General features: G+C 43.9%; 1 protein-coding gene across 2 annotated transcripts in view; it reads right to left on the bottom strand.

Moving 5' to 3' along the window:
* Positions 1-21,572, bottom strand: part of LOC135904809 (G-protein coupled receptor dmsr-1-like) — a 1,021,428-nt gene that overhangs the window by 615,625 nt on the left and 384,231 nt on the right. For both annotated transcript variants that reach the window (XM_070525370.1, XM_070525371.1), the window contains one exon: positions 4,317-4,430. The gene's annotated coding sequence lies outside the window, so the exon portion shown is untranslated. The remainder of the gene's footprint in view (positions 1-4,316; positions 4,431-21,572) is intronic.

Raw genomic sequence — 21,572 nt, 5'->3', positions numbered from 1 at the left:
ATCAAGAAATGATGTCATGCTAACATGTATAATTTTCTCCGTGATACAAGCGAGGAAGGACCGAATTACGATTGGCCTATATTTACTATAAACCTTTTTGGAGCCCTTTTTGTGCAATGGTCTTATTACACTTATTTTCATGTACGTGGGAATTTGCCCAGCTATTAAAGTTTCGTTGATAATGAAAAGTAATATAGGTTTAAGTTTGTCAAAACGCACTATGCGATCACTTATTCTAACGCTATCATAACCCGGTGATTTTGTTATTGGCATTGTTTTCAACGCATCCCATAATTCCGGCTCAGTGACAGTAGGCATGTAAGCTGAATGAATGCTCGAAACAACTGCAATAGCTTTCGCCATTTTCCTTCCCTGTCTACACAAGAAGGTAACAGATTCTACAAAGTTCTTATTGAACTCAGTGGTGAATTCTACCTTGTTTTTATCTGGAAAGGCCTGTTCTAAAGTATCGTCAATGCTTTTCTTGGATGGTTTTCCTATGGTGGTTTGCATAATTTCCATCTTTTTTTTTTTACATTACCACTGCATGCCGAGAATTGATTTAGCTGGTACTGTTTTTTCGCCAGTCGTATTCTTGCTGTAATTTTATTTCGCAGTTGCCTGAATTCTTCTCTCAGTACAAAGTCATGAGGGTTCTCATTGCGCCTTCTTAAAGGTTTACTCTTGATGTAGGATAGCTCAATAATTTACTTGTTTATCCAAGGACTTGCCTGATTTCGCCGTTTCATCCTCACCTTAGTTTTCGAGTTATTGTAAATTGATTTTAGTCGCTCTACAAGCAGTTCGTAAGCATATATGTGATTGTGCTGCAACAGGGAATTCCAATCATACAACTTAACTAATTTATGTGCTTTGTCATTGTTAATTACAAGCATTTCTGCAGGTCTTTCCTGTGCCGCCATTTTACTATCTTTTAACAGCGTAAGTAAAACAAAATAATGATCAGCAACTTTTTCTTTACTTATACAGCCGAACGTTTCCTGCTGCGTTGCGGTAGTACTGATATGGTGAATGCATGTCTTTGTAAATTTACTTCCTAGAAATTCTTCTCGCGTATAGCCCCGAATATTATTCTCCAAGCCAAAATTGGCCAACAATGTTAAGTACTCACTTTCACCTACCTTATTAATTACCGAAATGTTAATATTTCAATCTCACGCGAGAACACACGCTTATTTACTCCATACCTTTTAAGGAATCTAGCAAGCTCCTCTAAAAAAAACTGCAATATTCTTGCTAGGAGGTCTGTAGATCGCACAAACTAACAATTCCTCTTCATTGTTTGAAAGATAAAGCGCTATCACTTTCGCTTCATCAAATTCAACTTTCAAGCACTCACAAAACCAGCAATTTTTGACAAATACTGACACTCCTCCACTACGTTTGCCCTCTCTGCACAAGGCATACGATTGATAGTTTTGTATATTATAAAGAGAGCAATCAAACTCACTAACATTGATCTCAGTAAATGTTATGACTTCCAGAAAAGCTAAAGCATTCTCGAAATACAGTTATAACATGTTACAGTTTTTGTGAAGACTTCTAGCATTCACATGGATAAGATCCAAACTTATACAAGACTCAACTGACACAAATTCCCGGTGTATCTTCATCCATTCAGAAAATGAATGTACACTCTCAGTCATCACGTTATCTCGCACCGGTCCGGTTCGTTCCCAACAATAATAACGGGGGCACCTTCGATTTTCTTAACAAATATATTATCGTTTCGCACCAAAACATATTTGTAGTGTTTTTTAGTTGCTAGGCGCTTTGCCATCCACCGATTCTTCTTGGCTAGAGGTGTCAGATTCTCATTTCTGTAAATGTTCTGATGTTTCAGCGTATTTCGTTTCGCAAGCCATTTGTCTCGTGTTTCTCTCTTGGTGAAACGGACTAGTATGGGAGCCTCAGTATCTGCTTTGCTTTTAATCCTGTGCACTGCTTCGACTTCCCCATTGCTGGGAATGGAGTGTTCGAGTATCCCTGCAATTGAATTTATAACTGCTCTCAAGTCTTCGCTCTCATGGCACTTGACCCCATGTATCTAAAAATTACTACATCTTCCATAGGATTCCATCCTATTCACCTCCATTTCCAGTTGAGAAAGTCTAGTGTCCTTTGCTATCAGCTGAGCTTCCATATCCGTAGTTTTTTCTTTAGATTTTACTTCTTGATTCTGAGTTTCAAGAGTTTCAAGCACTTCATCATATTTAGAAGAGAGCAAATCGAGTGATGCTTCTACGCTCTGTATTGTTAATGCTTGCTCCTCAAGTTTTCCATTGGTGGTATCGTGTTTAGCCAGCTGCTCCTCCTGTTTTCTTTCCAAACGGTGTAGCATAGTGTCTAGTTTCGACATGACGTCAGCCAAAAAAGGTTGCTCACTGTCTGCCATTAAGTTCATACGCTGAGAGCCAGCCCCGTATCCAGCGTTCGTCAATCGTGTTTTGTGATTTGCACAAGTGGGACATGATCGAATACCGATCGTTTCTACTGACGCGCTTTTTAGGTTAGTCTTTGTGACACCAGAACATTTGCAGGCATGAGAAAGGTTATCACAATCGCTGCAAGGTTATCACAATCGCTGCAACGAAGGCACCGGCTATCAGGTGCAATGGCTTTCAGGCACGCGAGGCAATCATTGTTAGACATTGTGAACAGAACTTTCTGAACTCAAACTTTGTGCAGTCCAGCCTTATGTACTTATGTACTTATTAATTGAAAGAAAGAAATGATAAACTAGCAGAAATTAAAGTGGATGAAAAAATAACTTGCCGCAGGTGGGACACGAACCCATGTCTTCGCATTACTCGTGGTATGCTCTGGCCAATTGAGCTACCACGGCGCCGTTCTCCCATCCACTTCTTGTGGTATTTATGTTTATCTACTAGAACAAAACCTGCGAATGTTAGCCAGCGCTATACCTCACGGTCTTGAAGGCGGATGTGGGGCATCCTTTTTTTGCGGGGTTAGGCGTGACGTGTTTGTGATTTTTCGGGCGAAGGCAACTGGTTTATAAACCCACACATACTACCTGAAGGCATCAATGCTGCCGGATTTGAGGCCTCCTGTAATGAATGATGCTGTCCTTGATGCCTTTGTTTGTGCTCTTCTTATGATACGAAAATTAAAATGTGGTTTTGTGTACTTCAATGTAATGTTCATTTATCTTAACACCAGAATAACAGGTGTGTCTTGATAGTAAGGACACATGCATGTGGTACTTAGTTCACCATCTGAATGAAACCTTTGCTCTGTATTCATACAAAACTCTCAAGCCTCACCGGTGTGCTACTTGCCGTTACAGAATTAGGGCTATAAATAGAGATGGGTGCATTCGTATTTCATTGTGACGCGATGTTCTGCTGAATATACTCACTTACGCTTCATTTGTACGATTGTGTGCTCTTTGTATCCCATGCGATGTGCGCTGGTGTAATAGACGTCTTGGCAGAACAAGTCTCGGCAATCGTAAATTTTCTTCGAACGAGAAGTCCGCAACACGAGATGTAGATGGCGCTGCCGTGCCCCCAACAGCCGCCATTGTAGGACGTGTGGGCTTCAATGGGAGCTTCGCTACAATCCGTACATATACCTTGCCCGGCTACATACGCACTACACAACCCGCTGCGGTGGCTATGCGGCTATGATGTTGCGCTGCTAAGCACGAGGTCGGGGGATCCAATCCCGGCAGCGGCGGCCGCATTGCGATGGGGTCGAAATGCAAAAACGACCGTGTACCGTCAATTGGGGCACGTTAAAGATCCCCTAGTGGTCGAAATTGTTCCGGAGAGAGAGAGAAAGCAAGGACAGGAAAGGCAGGGAGGTCAACCAGAAAAGCACCAATTGCCCACTACAGTGTGGCTCATAATCAAATCGTGGTTTTGGAAAGTAAACCCCAAGAATTCAATGCACGCATCACACATGACGGGTTTCCTTGGTGGTATACTATATGTCGCTACGTTGTATCAATGCTAATCGCATGAACGTGGACAACCATCGTGAGATGGCTCCTGCTGGAACTTTTTTGTTCGTGCTGGTGATACATGGCCCGACACCGCTCTGGCTATTAACGAAGCGTGATACACTCGTTCACTCATCCTGTCCCAAGGGTCCTCTTAAATCCAATGATCTCGTTGGACGCGCAGGTCAGTGATTGGGACAGCGGTGCGCTTGTGGTCCGTCGCGTCACATGGTACTGGGAATACTAGCATCTCTCTGTACGTGTAGATGACGAAATGACTTTAATGGGTGACTACGCAGAAGTCAGTGTGGCATGTGTAGACAAAACTCACCTTGGTTTCACTGTCACGTCACGATCGCCGACTTCTAGAAACTCAGCTAGTCTGGGCGAAGAGAGCAGCAAGGTGCCGTCATGTTCGGGGGTCCGTTTCGATCGTGGCAGGACTCTGCATAAATTGAGATATATTACAAGTATTATTGCGTTACACTGTACTGCTGTAGTTTACAGCATAATAAGCACCTTCGAAATAAGCCCTTCGGAACGAATACCTAACCAGGTTATGAATGAGCTTTGCGTCGGAAGTGACGCGGAAAATTCTGCGTTTAGGCATTTTGTTTCGAGGCTAAGTTCCGAACACTAAATAAGACTGGATTTGTTTATAGCACTTTGTCCAGCACTCCAATGTCGCGTGCAGTGCAGTGATATATATTTTATCCAGGAATGTGTGTCTTGCAGTGTGAAAATCATCGCTATGTACAAGCAGGAAGGTGCATTGGCTCTCCTTAGGGCATCGGCTTGATCGTTGGAAATAAAGAGCAACATACTTTTGTTCTCTATACATCTAGGATATTTTACATCATTACATGATCTATTTTATGATCGGTAATAAAGCTTTATGGTCACGGAAACTATACTCGCTTTCATGGCGACCATATATTTCAGTGTCATAATAGAAGAAATGGCTACATTTGGACTTCATGATAAGGACATTATGAAGGCCGAATGAGCTAATTCATCGCACAATCCCACATCCTCTGCCAGTATAATGTCACATGCTAGTTTTGATCACGCGACAACACACACACACACGCACACTCACACACAACTCTTAGCGGACCGATGCCATTTTGCAGAATTGATCAAAGTCGCACAAAAGTGCCACACATTTTAAATGTTTCCTACAGGTCTTTTTCAATGTCGCCCACATTCCTCTTTCCGATCTGACTTTTACTATTGGCAGGAATATTGTTTTAATGAAACTCGTGTTCCGCGCTGCGCTATAGTTAATGCGATATTTATCATTTTAATGACTTTTCAAATTATTCTAATTCATCGCAACTACGGGAAATATTTGTGGATGTTTCGATGCAATGTACCTATTACTTCATTCTTATTGATTAACTGAAACTTCAACTTAAACCAAAAAGAGCAACAATAAAACTTCAACACATTCCCCAATCACCCCATATATTCTTCCCAAGTTCCATGTCGACTTAGCTTCTACATAAAGCTCTCTCACAGCGTTCTTTTCAAATGAATGCGGTGACGAAAGAAGGGGGGGGGGGGTAATTGCTTTTTCGCAATCGATCAACGGAGATAGAACTACTGGTTTCGGTTTCATAACTTGACCTAAACCTATTAAAAGTGTTTGTTATTTTCATTGCACAAGACTGCTGTTTTAAATATGACGCGCAGATCGCGCACACAAACTTATTCACTCACAATGCACTGTACCATTTCTACGAAACCGCACCGGTGCATTCCAGCTGAACGGCTATCGTGAAGAAGTATTCTTACGCTTTGAGGCAGGGTTTGCAAATGTGCTCTAACGCTAGGATTGTTCCCATGACGGGACGCTCGCCAGTCACCATGAAGCAGATATTATTTGCTTAGCTAGCTGGAGAATGACAAGCAGCTTTTACGAACGGAAAGCTCTGATTTCAACCCCTGCTTCCTCTGATTGATGTCACTGTCGGAGCTCTGTTTGACATGTACAGCTGTACCTTGAGGGTTACATAAATAATAAATAAATAAATAAATAAATAAATAAATAAATAAATAAATTTGTGGCATTTGAAGCATTATCAAGAGAGAGAGAGATACAGAAAGAAATAAAAGATGAAAGACAGGGAGGTTAACAAAACGCGCATCTGGTTTGCTATCCCGAACTGGGGAAAGGGGTATAGGGATGAAGAGGGAGAGAGAGAACACATAGAGAGAGCACAGTTTCGTGCACTTTTAAAGGTTCGCACCGAGTTTACACACGGTCGCCAAGACCTGTCGACTTGAGGTAACACAACAATAAATATACGGCAAAGCTCTTTAGATGTTCCTGCCTTCTTAAACTTCAAGATTACGCTCCAAGAATGACGTGCCCGTTTTTAAATTCAATGGTCCTCATTATGGCTTTACCGCCGCAATATCTAGTATTTCATCTCTGTAACGAAAATCGGCACTACTCCTTTGAAGCCACGGAGCTTTTTTGCACATGCGATGGCAAGTATTAAATATAAAAAGGCGGGGGGGGGCAGGGGGGAAGAGGCCTTTATTGCGTTGGTATCTTTGGCTTTAGGCACAGACTATGTCAAGGACGGCTTTCAGGCTTGGGCGCTATAACGTAAAGCTATTCCAAACTATTCTATTCCAATTCTGCAATCAGCCCTTTGCGATTGGTGAAAAACTTTTTTGGACCACCCCCACGCCCCCTGTCTTTCCTGCGACGTCACAAAAACCACGATTGCTCCCCGTCTGATATGACGCGTACACACTGATTATGCATGATTCGACGGAACAAAAAGAAATAATTATTTCAGATTCAACGATTTTTCGCCATTAAACCTGTGCTATCGCTCAAAAGATTTCAGGTTGCAACCACTTCACCTGTCTATTATTCGACGTAACAAAACTACGAGAAGTCATTGCGTCAAATGACGTGTACGCGTTAAAGATGCATTAATAAGCCGAACAAAACTGATTTTTTTTCTGAATAGCCGCAGGCTGCCCCGTTCCGATAGGAATAAAAGATGGCTGCCGCCGATCGCTCAGGCACTCGCTACTCGCACCTGCCGGAGAGCATGTATTTATTTGCGTACAATAAAGCTTTTAGCGTGGCGGTATAACGTTTTCGAGCACTTTCGGCACGTTTACGACCTTGCTCTGCCAACTCTTCTTTGCTGAGGATGCGTTTTAGCGGCAATGTTAGCCTTCCGTTGCATGCCACCGCGATTTTCGACCAGCCACCACAAGCCAAGTAAGGGAAAGCGGACCAATCGCAGTTGCCGACACCACCCTGTTCATTTGGTTACCAATTTTCTGTGCACTGGCTCGGCCCCATCGAATCCCTCTCCACTTGAGCGTGCTCCTCGTCTCTTGTCAGCCAATTAGATAAGATATGCCGCTCAGTGCAGGGAATGGTATTTTTTTTTTAAAGCAAACAAAAGTGACCTCCTATAAATGAGGGGAGCGTTTGATTGGTCTCTTCAGGTAACCCTGCAGGTCACCGCCTGATGCTTGCATCGGCATTTACGCACATCTGACGTCCGGAGGTTCGAACAAAAGCATATTGGAATAGTTTTACCTTATAGGGCCCCTGGATACAGAAGTCATCATGGGTGTTGCTTCTGTACTAAGAGGCACGTGCTAATACCGCGTAATGCGCATTATAATTCAAATTGTTACGGCAAATATTGTTTTAATGTAGAGGCTGAAAATGCGTTTGCGAGCCCGAGCTACTGATAGAGAAATGTAAGCCTCTGGTGCCATATACGCTCAGCGGTGATTATCATTGCACTGAAACACTCGGAAAGATGAAGAAATTATCATTGAGGAAAACATATAGCCGGATATGACTGAACGAACGCGTACGAAGAGAACGAAAGAAAGGAAGAAAGAACGAAAGAAATAAAGAAAGAAGAAAAAGTACATGTAAACGAGCGCGAAAACCAGCCTTATGGCCTTGTTTTAAGCAGTGCGTTTGCCTTTGTTGAGGTTGAAGAGTGTTCACATGCTTTGAATATTATTATGCGCAATGCGTGAAAATTACCATCGTTTCCACGCGCTGATATTTCCGAGCAGCATAACAAACTAGGCGGGAAAGACTTGAGGATCGCTAGGGTGGCCGACGTTCACAACAAGTACTAGGGCTGTGCTCACTTTTCAAGCTTGCTCATGCAGGGTAACACGTAATTATGGTGCTAACTTTTCATCCCGAAGCGGCGGCTTGCAGCTATATGGATGCAAGCTCTATGAATGCCAGTCACGTTCTGGACTCGCGCGTGGGCGGCCCCTAATTCGTCATTCTGCCATCATTTAGAGCTCCACATTTAAAGGATCCCTTGGGTTAGCAGCCGCGTGCTCGTAGTGCTGTCGGCAAAAAAAAAATTATATGAGAAAAAGGAACTTGACCTTGTATCGTCGACAGAACACATCCAGCGGCCATGGCTTTTTTTTTTGAGCTTAAGGTCAGAAAAGCGAACAATTGCACCCGTTATATTGCAGACTGCGAGTAATCATTCGACTACACGTTGCTTCTCTATGATTTACTTACTCCTGCGATGAATTTATGACAAAAGAGCGGTGAAGCAGGTACCAAGCTGTGAACAAATGATATTTAGCTATTTGTATATGCAGGGTGTCCCAGTTAACCTTAGCCAGAGTTTAAAAATATGCAGATGCACTCTAAGACGACCAAATGCATGTTGCTGACTATTGTATGAAGTAACTCACGCTATTTTTGTATTCTGCTTAAATGCATAGTTAGCCAAGATTAATTAACCAACTTCTGAAGCAACGAGGTTAGGCGAAAAATTCCAATTAGAAAGTTGGAGAGCGTTTTTTTGTCTTTACTGTGGATCTCCGCGAAATACAAAAAACGAAAACCACTACGTGACATGCCCGCTTGCGCGCCGTGATTGCAGGGCTCGCAAACGTTCACCATACAAACGAACATAGCATTCAGCAGGGAGTGCTGCGGCTTAAAAGGCGGCAGGGCAACCGTTATTGCAGCGCAAGCGATAACGGTTGCTGGCATAAACCGCACAACCAACGCCTGCGTCTCTGCCAGGTCGCCTTTTAAGTGGCAGCATCTCGTGCTGAACGATGTGTTCGTTTGCACGCGGAACGTTTGGGAGCACTGCAATCACGGCGCGCAAGCGAGCATGTCACGGGGTACTTTTTTATATTTCGCGGGCATCTGCAGTACGCGGAAAAGAACTGATACTTAATAACTACAAAGTTAGAAAACTATTTATTAGGTCGTTCTGCAAATCCCTCTACAACATTTTAATTGGAATTTTTGCTTACCTTGGTTGTTTCAGAAGTTGGTTAATTAATCGTGGCTAATTATGCGACTAAGCAGAATACAAGAATAGTGCGACTTACTCCATACAATAGTCAGTAACATGCGTTTGGTCGTGTCGTCTTCGCGTGCATCGGCATATTTTTAACTCTGGTTAATGTTAGCTGGGAAACTGTATATACACAAGAAAAATGCCGCTATAATTTCTTTTGAATTCGCTTTCTGACTCTCTTGTGAGAAGGTGCTTCGCTGTAACCAAGAATGCACTAAATTCTACAAATTCTAATCAAGGACTGCAACAGCCCCAGTCCACGTTTCATATTATATGTATATTCACAGGAATTGTTGTGTTTAGATCACTGTGTTGCGTACACAGTGATCTAAAACCGCACTCGGCACCCTTAAGTATAACCAACCACAACGTGGCTCTGGCGTTCTACTGCCAAGCATTATACCACAGGCTCTATTCTTGGTCATTGCGGCCGTATCCCTATATGAGCAGAAGACAAAAATTCCATGAACTAAAAGTTCAACTAAATGCTCTCGTACTTAGACTTAGGTACCAAGTTTATCCTTAGCCCCCTTTGGGTCCGTGGCGCTCTGTTTGTTATATCCTTTCCATCTTTATACCTCCCCTCACCTCTACCCCAGTGTAACCTAGTCCAGCGAAGAAAACAAGAAGCCTCTCACGTAGTTAATAACCCTGCTTACCCCACCTCCTTTCCGTATTTATCTTTCTAAACAAGCGTGTCAATAAACTTGCTGGGACATTTTTTTCATGGGTGTAGTATGCTCTCCAACTTAGAGTATCATATTGCCAGTAAACTGTGGTTGGTGCTAGTGATGACTCATGCAGTTGTTTTTTCACACGAGATTTCTTAACCACGGAGCAGCCTTTCAAGCCATCAGGCGTTTAGTTGGCTTCATGTTTTGTACTGTCGTCACTACGGAAATGTAATGCCTAGTTTGTATGTTTCCAATCTTCATGATGTCATACGAAATGCAGAATGTATATGGTGGTTTACAAACAACAAGATGTCTAAAAGATAAGGACGATGCAGTTGTCAAACATACAGTGAAAATAACAGGCGCATGTTAGACTGCTTGGATATGGCGCACGCGAAAGGGTTGCGTGTTCTCTTCTAATGGGACTACTTAATCTTAAAGAAACGCCATGACAACAAAAAATGAACTGTTTGCTGGTGAAGCTCTCGTGAAAAAACATGTCAAATTACTTAAGGTTGAAATGGTGAAGGGGCACCCACTTATACACTCATCTCATCGTACCACTGGATGGCATGGAGATAACGAAGCACGTGAAGTATACTGCTAAGATAAAGAGTGATAATCCCAAAACACGGATAAGCTTTGTATTACACATGTCTGCAGAGGCAATGTTCTGGTTTATCGTAGACCAAAACCACCGTGATCTCATGGGCAGAGAATGTGGAGAGAACTTTGAAAGTGTAATGAAGTTCAAGGTGCGATTCTGCTATAACACCATTGCTCGCCGTATGCGCTCACAGCCGGCCCCCAAGCTCTCCGCGCGAACGTCTCCTATCTGCGCTTCTTTCGTTCACTTCTTGTAAATGAAAGCTCCACTGGAACTAGCGGAGGTGCTGGGTAGCCAATCAATCTGGAACTGCGAAGCTGCAGCTGCCAGCATGCCCGACCTAGACACTACGCAGGACTTACCCCGAACACCATCTGTCATCGTTTCCACAGCGCCCCCACCAGCGTGACCCCGGCACCTTTCGCGACTCTGAGGAAGATGGCGTCGGAGACCACTTTAATTTATACGCAAGAGCAGCGCGTAGGAAAGTGGGATGGCGCAACGAAATGGCGAAAAGTCTTGTTTTTATATAACAGACGGTGCTGGCATATAGTCCCGCTTTATGAAGCCGATGGTGCCACTTGGTCCCCATTCAAGAAAATATTTGCAGAGATTTTCGGCCACTAGACTGTGCGCTAACATCGCACTGATAGCGCTTACGCGAATAGGCAGGAAAGCGGGGCTTCAATTTTTCCACTTATATATAAAATGATATGGAGTCGTGGAAGCCTGTCAATCCATTTATGGCCAAATCGGAGGTACTATTATTATATTCTAAAAAGTATCGATGAAGACGTTTTTCGGATGTCCCTCGTAAAAAATTTAGGAGCCACTACTGATGTCGTTAACCTGCGTAAGAGTTTTCTTGGGTGGCTTTCGAAACATAAAAGCTGGTAAAGTTTTACATTGAAATTAACAGTATAGGAACCAGGTCACTTAATCCTGAAGTTGCAGAGCTCTGCCGGCTCTAAGTCATCAAAAGTCACCTACACGAATCGTAAGATGAAATCTCCTCCCAACAGCCGCGACCACCGTGTTCGTATGGATGCAGCATGTGACGTCAAGAACTGAGGAGCAATGGCGTGTTGTCTGCAGTACATAGAGAGCATATGACTAACTTCTGAAAAAGCACCTCACTAGTCAGAACAACTCAGTACTGTAGCCAAGTATTCTCAGTAGCTGGCAAGTGCGACGGTGCTCCTCTTGTGGTACCTCACCGGCCCTATGCAAGTGCAAGGGTGATGCCGACACGACACGACAACCGACCGACTTGTCGATAGACAACGTATGTCATATATATGGTGTGCAAACTGTCATGCACCAAGATTTAAAAATGTGTAAATGCCACGTAACTGGACAGAACCAAGGTAATGTTGTTTGCCGTCGCTTGGAGATGCCCAGATTATTTTTTGCATTTATCTATCTTCCCATTGGCACTTTTCATCTAATTACGATATTTGAAAAGTTGATGAACTTATTAAGACTAATTATGTAATTAGGCGGAATGCAAGAAGTAATCTGGGTATCTCCAAGTGACAGCAAAATAATCTTAAAAATTACAAGTGTTGCCACCCTACAAAGGCGTTTACAAGAATACAAAAATAAAAAAAGTTGAGTTAAAATAGTATCTCGACCATGAAACTTGCTCATAGTTCACGAGGTGGCCACTTGATCTATGGAGAATAACAACGACGAGGTTAAGGATTGGATGCATGAAAATATAGCATCATGACCACTTCAAGTCATAACTTAGTTAAATTGTGGGGTTTAATGTGCCTAAACTTGACACTGGCTTATGATGGAAGCTGTAATGAAAGAACCTGAATTAATTTGGACCCCCTGTGCTTTTTTAATTTGAACCCAAAGCTCGTTACTTGAGCGTTTACGCATTTTGCCACCGCCAGAAAGCCCTCATTGGAAAGAACGACTTTGTTTGTTCATGTTCACAATCGAAAAGTAGTCTGTTTACTGAAACTCTCATGGTTGTACTGGAACTGTTGCGAGAATACGAGACCACACTACAAGATTTGTTAGTTACAATGTCGCTTATCACACGTTACGACAAATTGATGCCTACAGGAAAATTGCCGACGATCTCTCGGTATCTGCTAACAGTTGCCAAAACATTGTGCGAATCGCAGCAGCGCTGTGTTTCTCTAAAATATTAAAGTTTCACAGCCTCACTTTCGCCTAAAAAGAAAGCAAATGACATATTGTAATATGGTAATCAGTGCGACTGTCATATCTGTGATGCGTCCGGTTTCTTGCGGCAGGAAATTGAATAGAATGCAGCGCACTACATCTCTCGGCCAAGACAAAGTTGAAAAAAAAAATTGGGCTGACGAAAAGCGGGTATCGAAAGCAATTTAGACCGAACGTGTTTTCAATAGGCACGTCATTCGCAATAGAACACGCGCAACGCGAAGTTGGTAACATATTTCATTCCGGTTCTTTATATGAAAGGATGAGCCCTTATTTAACGCAGAACTTTTGAATCAAGGATGGCTTTTCGAGGAAGATGTGTACTATCCCTCACGTCGGACCTTAAACACTGCTGCCTAAATTATGGCAGCCCCAGTTTTCAGCGCGGATGGACATACAGGAGCTACCTGGACTTAACGTTTGTTTCAAGATACGTCAGTGCCAGTGTGAAATGCTTTCCTGGCAACAAAACGCACGGTACTGACCACGGTCCAACCTATGTTAATATCGACGGCATACGGAAGTCGCACTCTACCACAGTTCTTCAACGCATCGACTGGCCTAAACGCATGTTGCTCAGATAGAAGAATTGCCAAAAGATCCAACACTGTCTGCCTGGCAACATCGAGCAGCTAATTAACGACGCTGCTTAAGAAGCCACAAGAGTATTTAGGCATATTACTAAATTTTCTGAATTCAAAGCAGAATTGGAGCGGCTTCGAGCAATTCGCCGCCGCACGGAACGAATGTACAGGCCATCAAGTCCATCTACGACCTAAGGGAGGCGAGACGCATACGGAAGATCCAGCGTCACATCAACTCCCTGCAGTCTCCAAGATGGAAGACTTTCTGTGATTTTCTTGATCCACATAAACCGCTGTCACATATATGGAGAATGGTGCATGGTCTTAGAACATCACCGCAACAACGCCACCCTTTCAAATCAGATCGACACAGCGAAGGACTTCTGTCTGAAGGTTGCTGGTCAACCGTCCTCGTTCCCTGCACATGATCCCCATGACTTTCAAATCTCGTGGCATTCTGCTATGGACAATCTGTTTTCCATCACGGAGTTGCGAGTGGCGTTGGCAGCGTGCAGACGTTCCTCATCGCTTGGGCCTGACGAGATGACATACGCAGCTCTCGGCAACTTTGTTCAAACAGCCCAACATGCTCTTCTAGACGTGCACTACAATTCATGGCGTGCAGGAGTGGTTCCTGTTGCATGGAAGTCCAGCCGACTTGTGCCTCTGCTCAAACTATGCAAATCACCCCTAGACGTGGCATCTTATCGTCCCAGTGCTCTGGCCAGTTGTCTAGGAAAGGAGATGGAGAGGGTGGTGCTGAGACGTCTAGAGTGGTATGAACACTACAAGATATACCCTAGCGTTATGGCGGCATCCGACGCGGACGCTCTTCTGTAGACAACGTGATATATTTTGTCTCGTCTATTCAGCACGAAAAAAACCTAATGAAACTCAGCGGCAATGTTCCTGGACGTTGTAGGCGCTTATGACAACGTAACTCATCGTTGTCATCTATGACACGTAACTCATCGAGCCATCCTGGATGCCTTGGGCTATGTCGGCCTACGTGGCCTTGTTTTTCGATGGATATTCAGCTACTTGAAGGGCAGGTCATTCTTTGTGCAAACATAGGATGGCGCGTCATCACAAAAGAATTAGCACCTGCCGTGGCGTACTACAAGGCGGAGTCTTGAGCCCCACTCTATTTAACCTCATGCTCATCGACCTGGTTCACTCTTCCGCAATCCGTCCATGTGTCGATCTATGCAGACGATTTATGCATTTGGTCATCAAGAGGGACGCATCCCCAGCTGCACGGCAGACTCCAAAACGCGGCCATTTTAACATGAGGTCATCTTCGAGCATGAGGTCTGGACGTGTCCTCCACGAAGCGCTCTATGATCATTATCACGCGCAAAGCAATGAGACCATATGTTGTCAGAATTATTCGACAGCCTATTACCTAGGAGCAGACGCACCACTTTCTAGGAGTGATAATAGATTTAGACCTCTCCTCGATTCCTCACGTCTCCTACCTAAAAAGGAAACTAGTCATAATAACCCATATGCTCAGATTTCTTGCCGCAAAGTCATAGTGTGCATCGGTGAGTGCGATGCTCCAACTCTATAACGCGCTGTTCCTAGGTCTCCTACGCTATCGCTTACCTGCAGTGGGCGGGACCGGTAAAACCAACCTCCGTGCCCTCCAGTCTGTGCAAGGTCAAGTTCTGTTACTATGCCTTGGCCTTCCCAGGTGTGCATCCATGGTAGCAACAATAGCCGTCGTGCATGACGACCCCATCAATACGTAGATTCAAGGCGACGCTTTAAGGATGCACATAAGGGAGTTCGCTCAACTTCCATCGCATCATCTCGCCTCCCTTCCTGCCACTCGACCTTGTTCAGCGTTTAGCAGGATTATTGCCGCCAACCATGTAACTTTACCCTAAAGCTTTACGCCTACAGCACGACCATCTCTATCGCTGTGGTACCTGCGTCCACTGCAGGCCCGTCTGGTGATTGTCGGAATCAAAAAGAAAGCGGAGAAGTCATCCTACGCCCTCAAACAAGCCGTGCTTTCATTCCTACACGAGAAGCACCGAGAACGCCTCCAGGTTTACACTGACGGTTCTGTCTCCTCCAAATGTTCAGCTAGTGCAATGGTAACTCCCGCAAAATCCGTGACCAACAAATTCAAGGGGTCTCACATTACATCATCGACACGTGCAGAACTCGTAGCTAACCGTGCTGCTCTGGAGTTTATTTGCCACAAATCATCACAGTCATGGTCTATCTTTAATTAGTCACCGACATCCGACAACACCACCATCACGAAATCGAGAAGGGGCACATACTCTACCAGTGGACACCGGGTGACCGCGGGATTTCGGGAAATCACAGTGCGGATGATGCTGCCCGCTCGGCCCACGATCGGGCCCATATTATGCCAATGCCACTGTCAAGAACAGATGCCGCCATAGGTCGTCGCTCCCTCGCACGCGAGTTTACGCAGACTATGTGAAACGTGAATTCACGAACGCACGTCTCCACAGATTGAATCCACGCCTGTAACTCCGTCTTTTGCCGCTATAGTGTCGCTACCGAAGTTTCTCTTGCGTAATGCATTGTTACGAAGTCTGAAGAATGCTAGTAGTTAGGAAGGGGATTCGAGAAACAGTATAACACCAAATACTTCGTTTTTCTCATGAGCGTCCACAGGGCCGTTTTAAGCTATTTTGCGCAGGCACTGAATTTTGTCTTGACTGACCTTGACAAGTAAGTTGACGAAACTTCATGCTTAAATGTCATAGCTATTAGTAGTGCCGCCCGTACCGTGTTTCTAAGTAATCAATGTGATTGTGTGATATAGAACCGGCTTTGATTTACACAGATCCATTTTCTGTGTTTAGCTCACTCTTAGAATTCTTACTGTTACAAATCATCAGGTAATCGGAGCTAAGCAGTAGTGTGAACAGCGGCGCTATCCTGTGACGTTTTGTACCACTACTATACGTATGAAACGTTCTTTGGCTGCACAAGTGTTCTCGTGGAAGAAAAATCGTAAAATGGCTCCACATTAATGAATATATCGCTAACGAACACTTTACGCCAGCAGATAACTGGAGTATGAAAGGTCATTGCGGCATTATGTGCTCTCTATACACGATGCGTGACAAAAAGATGTAGCACATACCACAGATTTAGACAATGGTACTGATATGTACCTTTATCGCATGGTAATGGTAGTGACGCGAGCGTTGTGATTACTGTCATATAAACAGATTGGTTCAGGTACACCTCTAGAGAGAATGCTGGCCGAAGTTACATATATGCACTACCGTTGTTGAGTATGCTTGACTGACTTGAATTGGAGTGGCACTTCAAACTGGACTCTTTCAGTACAAACTGAGTGAACGACTTGTGTGGTTTTGAAATGTCCACATTGAAGTCTCCGACGATGATCACAGGGGTAGTGTCATCACAGCTAACCCATGCAAATTGCATGGTCACAAACTTCTCGTTATCACACTTGGGTATGCCTGAAGATATATACAGGTTGTCCCACATAATTTGGGCCAGTTTTAAAAATTAAAGGCACTGCGGACGTGAGTTGTATCGTATGCATAATGTGGGCACTGATGTAGAGATACTCAAGCTATTTTTCTATTTGCCCCTCAAGTAACGGATTTGTTATGTTTCATTAGTCAACTTTTTAAGTATTGGCTGCAGACCCCAAATTTGATACTCAAAGTTGTAGAGCACCTTGAGAAACCTCTCAATAAATTGTTTCCAACACAATATATCTCACGTCGTCCTTTTTTCTTGTTCCAAAGAAAGCCCGCGACATATGGAAAAAATACCACGTGATGGGGCGCACTGTTATTGTGCAGCTCTCAAGCGTGCGATGGATGAACGAGGTCGGCTGCAGCGAGACTGGCCCGCGACAGGGCGTTATGCCTGGTGTAGGTATCTGGGCATGCGGCTTTTATCGCATAACGGTGCAAATGCGTACTGCTGGCTGAGCGGTGCCGAAGCGATAAAGCGTCTAAGGACACAAAAAAGAAAAGGCGAAAGCAGCATTTTGATTGTGTTTGAAAGACGGAAAGGGCGAAGAGCGTGGGAACGATGGAAGGCGATGACGGCTACTACAATTTTGCCTTTGTACACAAATGATCTTGTAGTAGCTTTCGAATTGAACGATGACGCTACAACTTTAAACCTTAGGGCTCGAATAACCGCGCACAAATCACGCAGTGACAAAACCAACGAATAGTAAAAAAAAAGCTTGAATATATTCAACGAAGATTACGCATTGCTTCTTCAGACGATGCCTCTTTTCGCACTGGCCCTGTCTGCCTTCCTTCTCACATTTACTGTCTACCAGGCGTACTTTTGTGATCTCGCACCCCGCACGCGCGCATCGCTTCGTGGTCGCAGTATCGGGTGGCCGCGTCTGGCTCCACACTTGTGTACCGTGACCGGCGCGTCATCGGGCAAGTAATTTAATTTCTCTTTTTAAGTTGAGTGGCCAGGCTAGACAGCCGCAGCACTCAGCAGCTGTCTGTCGGTTAATCTTGGCACGCTTATCCGAGCTGAAAGCTATATTTGCTGATTGTCTGCGTGAAAACGCAATAAAATGTGGATGCACCAAAGCAAAAAAAATGTAACCTGATAATTATTTCAATCAATTGAGGAATTTTTAACATAAGAACTCTTAAAATCCTCATGTTAGTAACATATCTGTACTGAAAGAAGGACGAACACATAAATGTAAAAGGGAGAAAAAATGTAATTTATGTCTTCGTTTGCCATTGTCACATTTATAAGATAGATAGCGAACCAATAGAGCGCGTCTTCTTTTCTTCATTGGAGCGGCAAACTTTCTTAAAATGTCAGAAGGCGTGTATCAACTTAACTGAAAGCCCGCATACCCACATTTTACCTGTATTTACTTATAAAATTTCCTTAAAACGAGCCAGACGATTTCACTTCGTTCCTTCGAGGTTTTCAATGCATTAGGCTCTATGAATACGTGCACAGTGCATCCAGAGTTGTCGAGCCTGCTCAAAGACCAATGCACATAACTTTCTTTTCCTACCTTGCACGTGTCTTTTACAGAGGAACCACTTCTTTTGAAAGCTTCTGCTGGCACTTCAGGCTTCGGGCGGTCGGTCCACGTCGGTCGTCTTGGACGCCGACCGAGCCGTTCATCTCCCAAACTATGACCCCATGGCCACTCTGACGCCACTTTTGGGCATTAAAACGGTGGCCAGCGAGCCAATCTAAGAGCTTCGGGGATTCTTCGAATCGGGCCGCGCCACTGACGATAGCGGAGGGAAGCGCAGCTCTAAGAGTGGAGCACATGACAGTGAAACGCAGGACGGCAAACAATCTTAATGGATCCAGGCTACCAGATGGAGGCTGCGGGGGTCGAGGGGTGCGTGGAGAATGATTTTTGTCCGGGCAACAGGGCCCCACTGAGGCTCGTTTGTGGCAAGACTGCCCTGTTTGCTTTTTCGGTAGATTTTGTGGACCAGTGAAAGTGAAGCCGTTGCGCTTGTTGCCAAGCGGCCGCTGTCGTCACTGGATCAGAGCTAGAATAATACGGTCAAAGTGAATAGGCCGAATCTCTCACCCTTGGAGACAAGCAGTTGCTGTCTGAAGAAACGGTGCTGCTGCTCAAGGGCAACATCAAAGCTGGTGCTGGTTCTCGCTGTGAGCACGACATGGCGTACGTGTTAACTTTAGTTACTGCATTTTTCTGTCCTCAGGAATTATGGCGTGTGTTTATTGGACATGTTAGCCTCTGAAAGAACATTTGCTCGCGCAAGGTAGACACGATGAAGCAAAGCGCGTATTACTGTGATGCTGGCATAGAGACGAATTAGCTTAACTAACAGACGCTAGTGATTGATATTCTTCCATGCTTTCCGGGCAACTCATTTCTGTATCACTCATATGTGATTCTCAGCCAACGCCACACGCGGAGCACAAAAGAAAGACGACACACACTGCTTCATTCCCTTGTGCTTTTTTCCTTTATGTGGTACTGCTTCTATGTCGTGAACCACAAACTAGCCCACTCGTCCTTCTTAGCCCAAATATTGCCAGACCTGTTCCTTTGTGTTACGTTAGTAAGCAGGGACCATACTCACAAAAAGTTGATGCTAGCATTGTTTGTAGCAACAAATTCCAACCAATCCTGGTGCTGGACATATTTTCTTTCGCTAACTTTTTGTTCGTAACTGCTCCTTGACATTGGTCGGCCGCCTTGCCTAATAATATGCCCAGCATTAGCAGTGACTGGTATTTGCTCTTGCAAAGAACTCTAGAGCAAGAGACTTTTGCATGGCGGGTGCAATGATTCACACTAAAGTTTCTCACTCGTCAAACTGTTGGGCCCATGCTCATTGAAATCAGCGCAATGGAAAAAATTGAACGTGATTGAACATATATGTATAGGACACAGACACATTAAACATGTGCAATGTTCACAGCGATGTGTTTCACAATATATACTATGCAGTTTGTGCAATTGCACTCTCTCTTTCAACTTCATTTCAATTACGCAAGTGTCAAGATATATGCGTTGTAATGTGGCAGCTCAGGTTAACCACCTGAAATGGGGCACGCCTTCAGAAAGGAACTTATGCTAGAAGTGTTCGTAGGAGCAGTTTGAACAGCAATCCAGAACATTTATGAAGAAACCCAAAACAACATTTCACTACATTTGTGTAAAATATTTGAAGCGAAGTGGCGTGCAAAGTTTGGTCCTTTTAGTTGCAAGTTCCACACACTCGAGCAAAACCTAGGCAAAACCTAGGATGAGGGGTCGAATTCACTGAAATTTTCGGGGATAAGTGCTGTTAACCAATGGCTGGCCTACTGTTTAACCAACATCACGATTACCTTGTGCCTACTCTGCTCTTACGAACACTTCTAGCGTAATTTTTTTGTGAATGCAGGCACTTATGTCGAAGGTTAGCAACAAGACCCGGGACAGTGCTTATAATTATCTCATTCCTCTGAAAATACTGCGAAAGTTGGCTTGAAAGCCAAATCCCATGCCTAGCCTTGTTTGTTAGTGCAAGTTTTGTGCGGCAATTGGAATACAAACTGCTTTTGATTTCATGGACTGTATAATTGCAACTCATCTAAAGTAGCCTGTAATAGGTTCACCATTCTTCTACAGTGTATGCGCTAAATTTCATCTCTACGTGTCCGTAAAGCGTGTCATCCTGTCATTCGGTCTTAGCTTTCACCACGGTGGAACATGCCTGTATATGGTGCCTGAGAAAAAAAAGAAAGAAAATCGCGGACAGTATAGTTCCTTCCTGTAATTGATTAAATGTACTGCTGATACATGTTACTGTCGCTTAACGAAGCTTCTTTGCTTCAATTAGCCCTCAGTTCGTCTGGATGCCCGATGCTGCACTTTTTCTGATCGCGGGCCCTCTGACTGCAGAAGCTGATACCACAGACTCCGAGAGCTGGATTTCTATGACGGTGGTTCAGCAAGTCTTGTTAATTGCTAGGCTCCATGACAGGCAGCCATTTTCAACTTATTATATGTGCCACCCGAAGCGGGCAGCAAGAGGTATCTAGAAAGGGTGCGTCATTTGAATCATTCATTATGTCTTGATTTGTCAAACCTCCCGCGGTGGTCTCATCACGGGCCTTCCGCGCGCGCGCAAGCACTATAGTTGGTCTAACTCCCATGAAAAATTAAACAGCAGGCTACGTTCCGGTGTTATTTCTGCCTAATAAAATAGACTTGGTGGTCAGCACATGAGATTTCTAAATCGGCTAGAGACCTCCGAGTAATTGAAAAACCTGAAGTAGTTACTACCGAATCCACTAGCGCAATGACCGCACTCTATTTTTCGCGGAACATTGAAATGAAGTTTTGGAATGGGATAATTACATGGGCAGGTTTCTCAATAGTATGTACAAGGTGCTAAATAGAAAATAAAAAATGAAGTAGCCGTAAATCGCGGTTCTCACGCCAGCCAGTGTAAGCTCAAACAGTGCTTTCCATGACTAATAAAAATCCGGCCCCTCAGTTTCCTTTCTTATAATACACATACACACATTATATATACATATTATATATATATATATATATATATATATATATATATATATATATATATATATATATATATATATATATATATGAATGAGAAGATGGGGAACCGAGGCGTGCTATTCTTTTTAATCATAAGAAGA

This window comes from Dermacentor albipictus, chromosome 1, assembly GCF_038994185.2.
Source record: "Dermacentor albipictus isolate Rhodes 1998 colony chromosome 1, USDA_Dalb.pri_finalv2, whole genome shotgun sequence".
Lineage (NCBI taxonomy): Eukaryota > Metazoa > Arthropoda > Arachnida > Ixodida > Ixodidae > Dermacentor > Dermacentor albipictus.
Note: the sequence above shows the minus strand (reverse complement) of the source record. Positions and strands in the feature narration are given on the sequence as shown.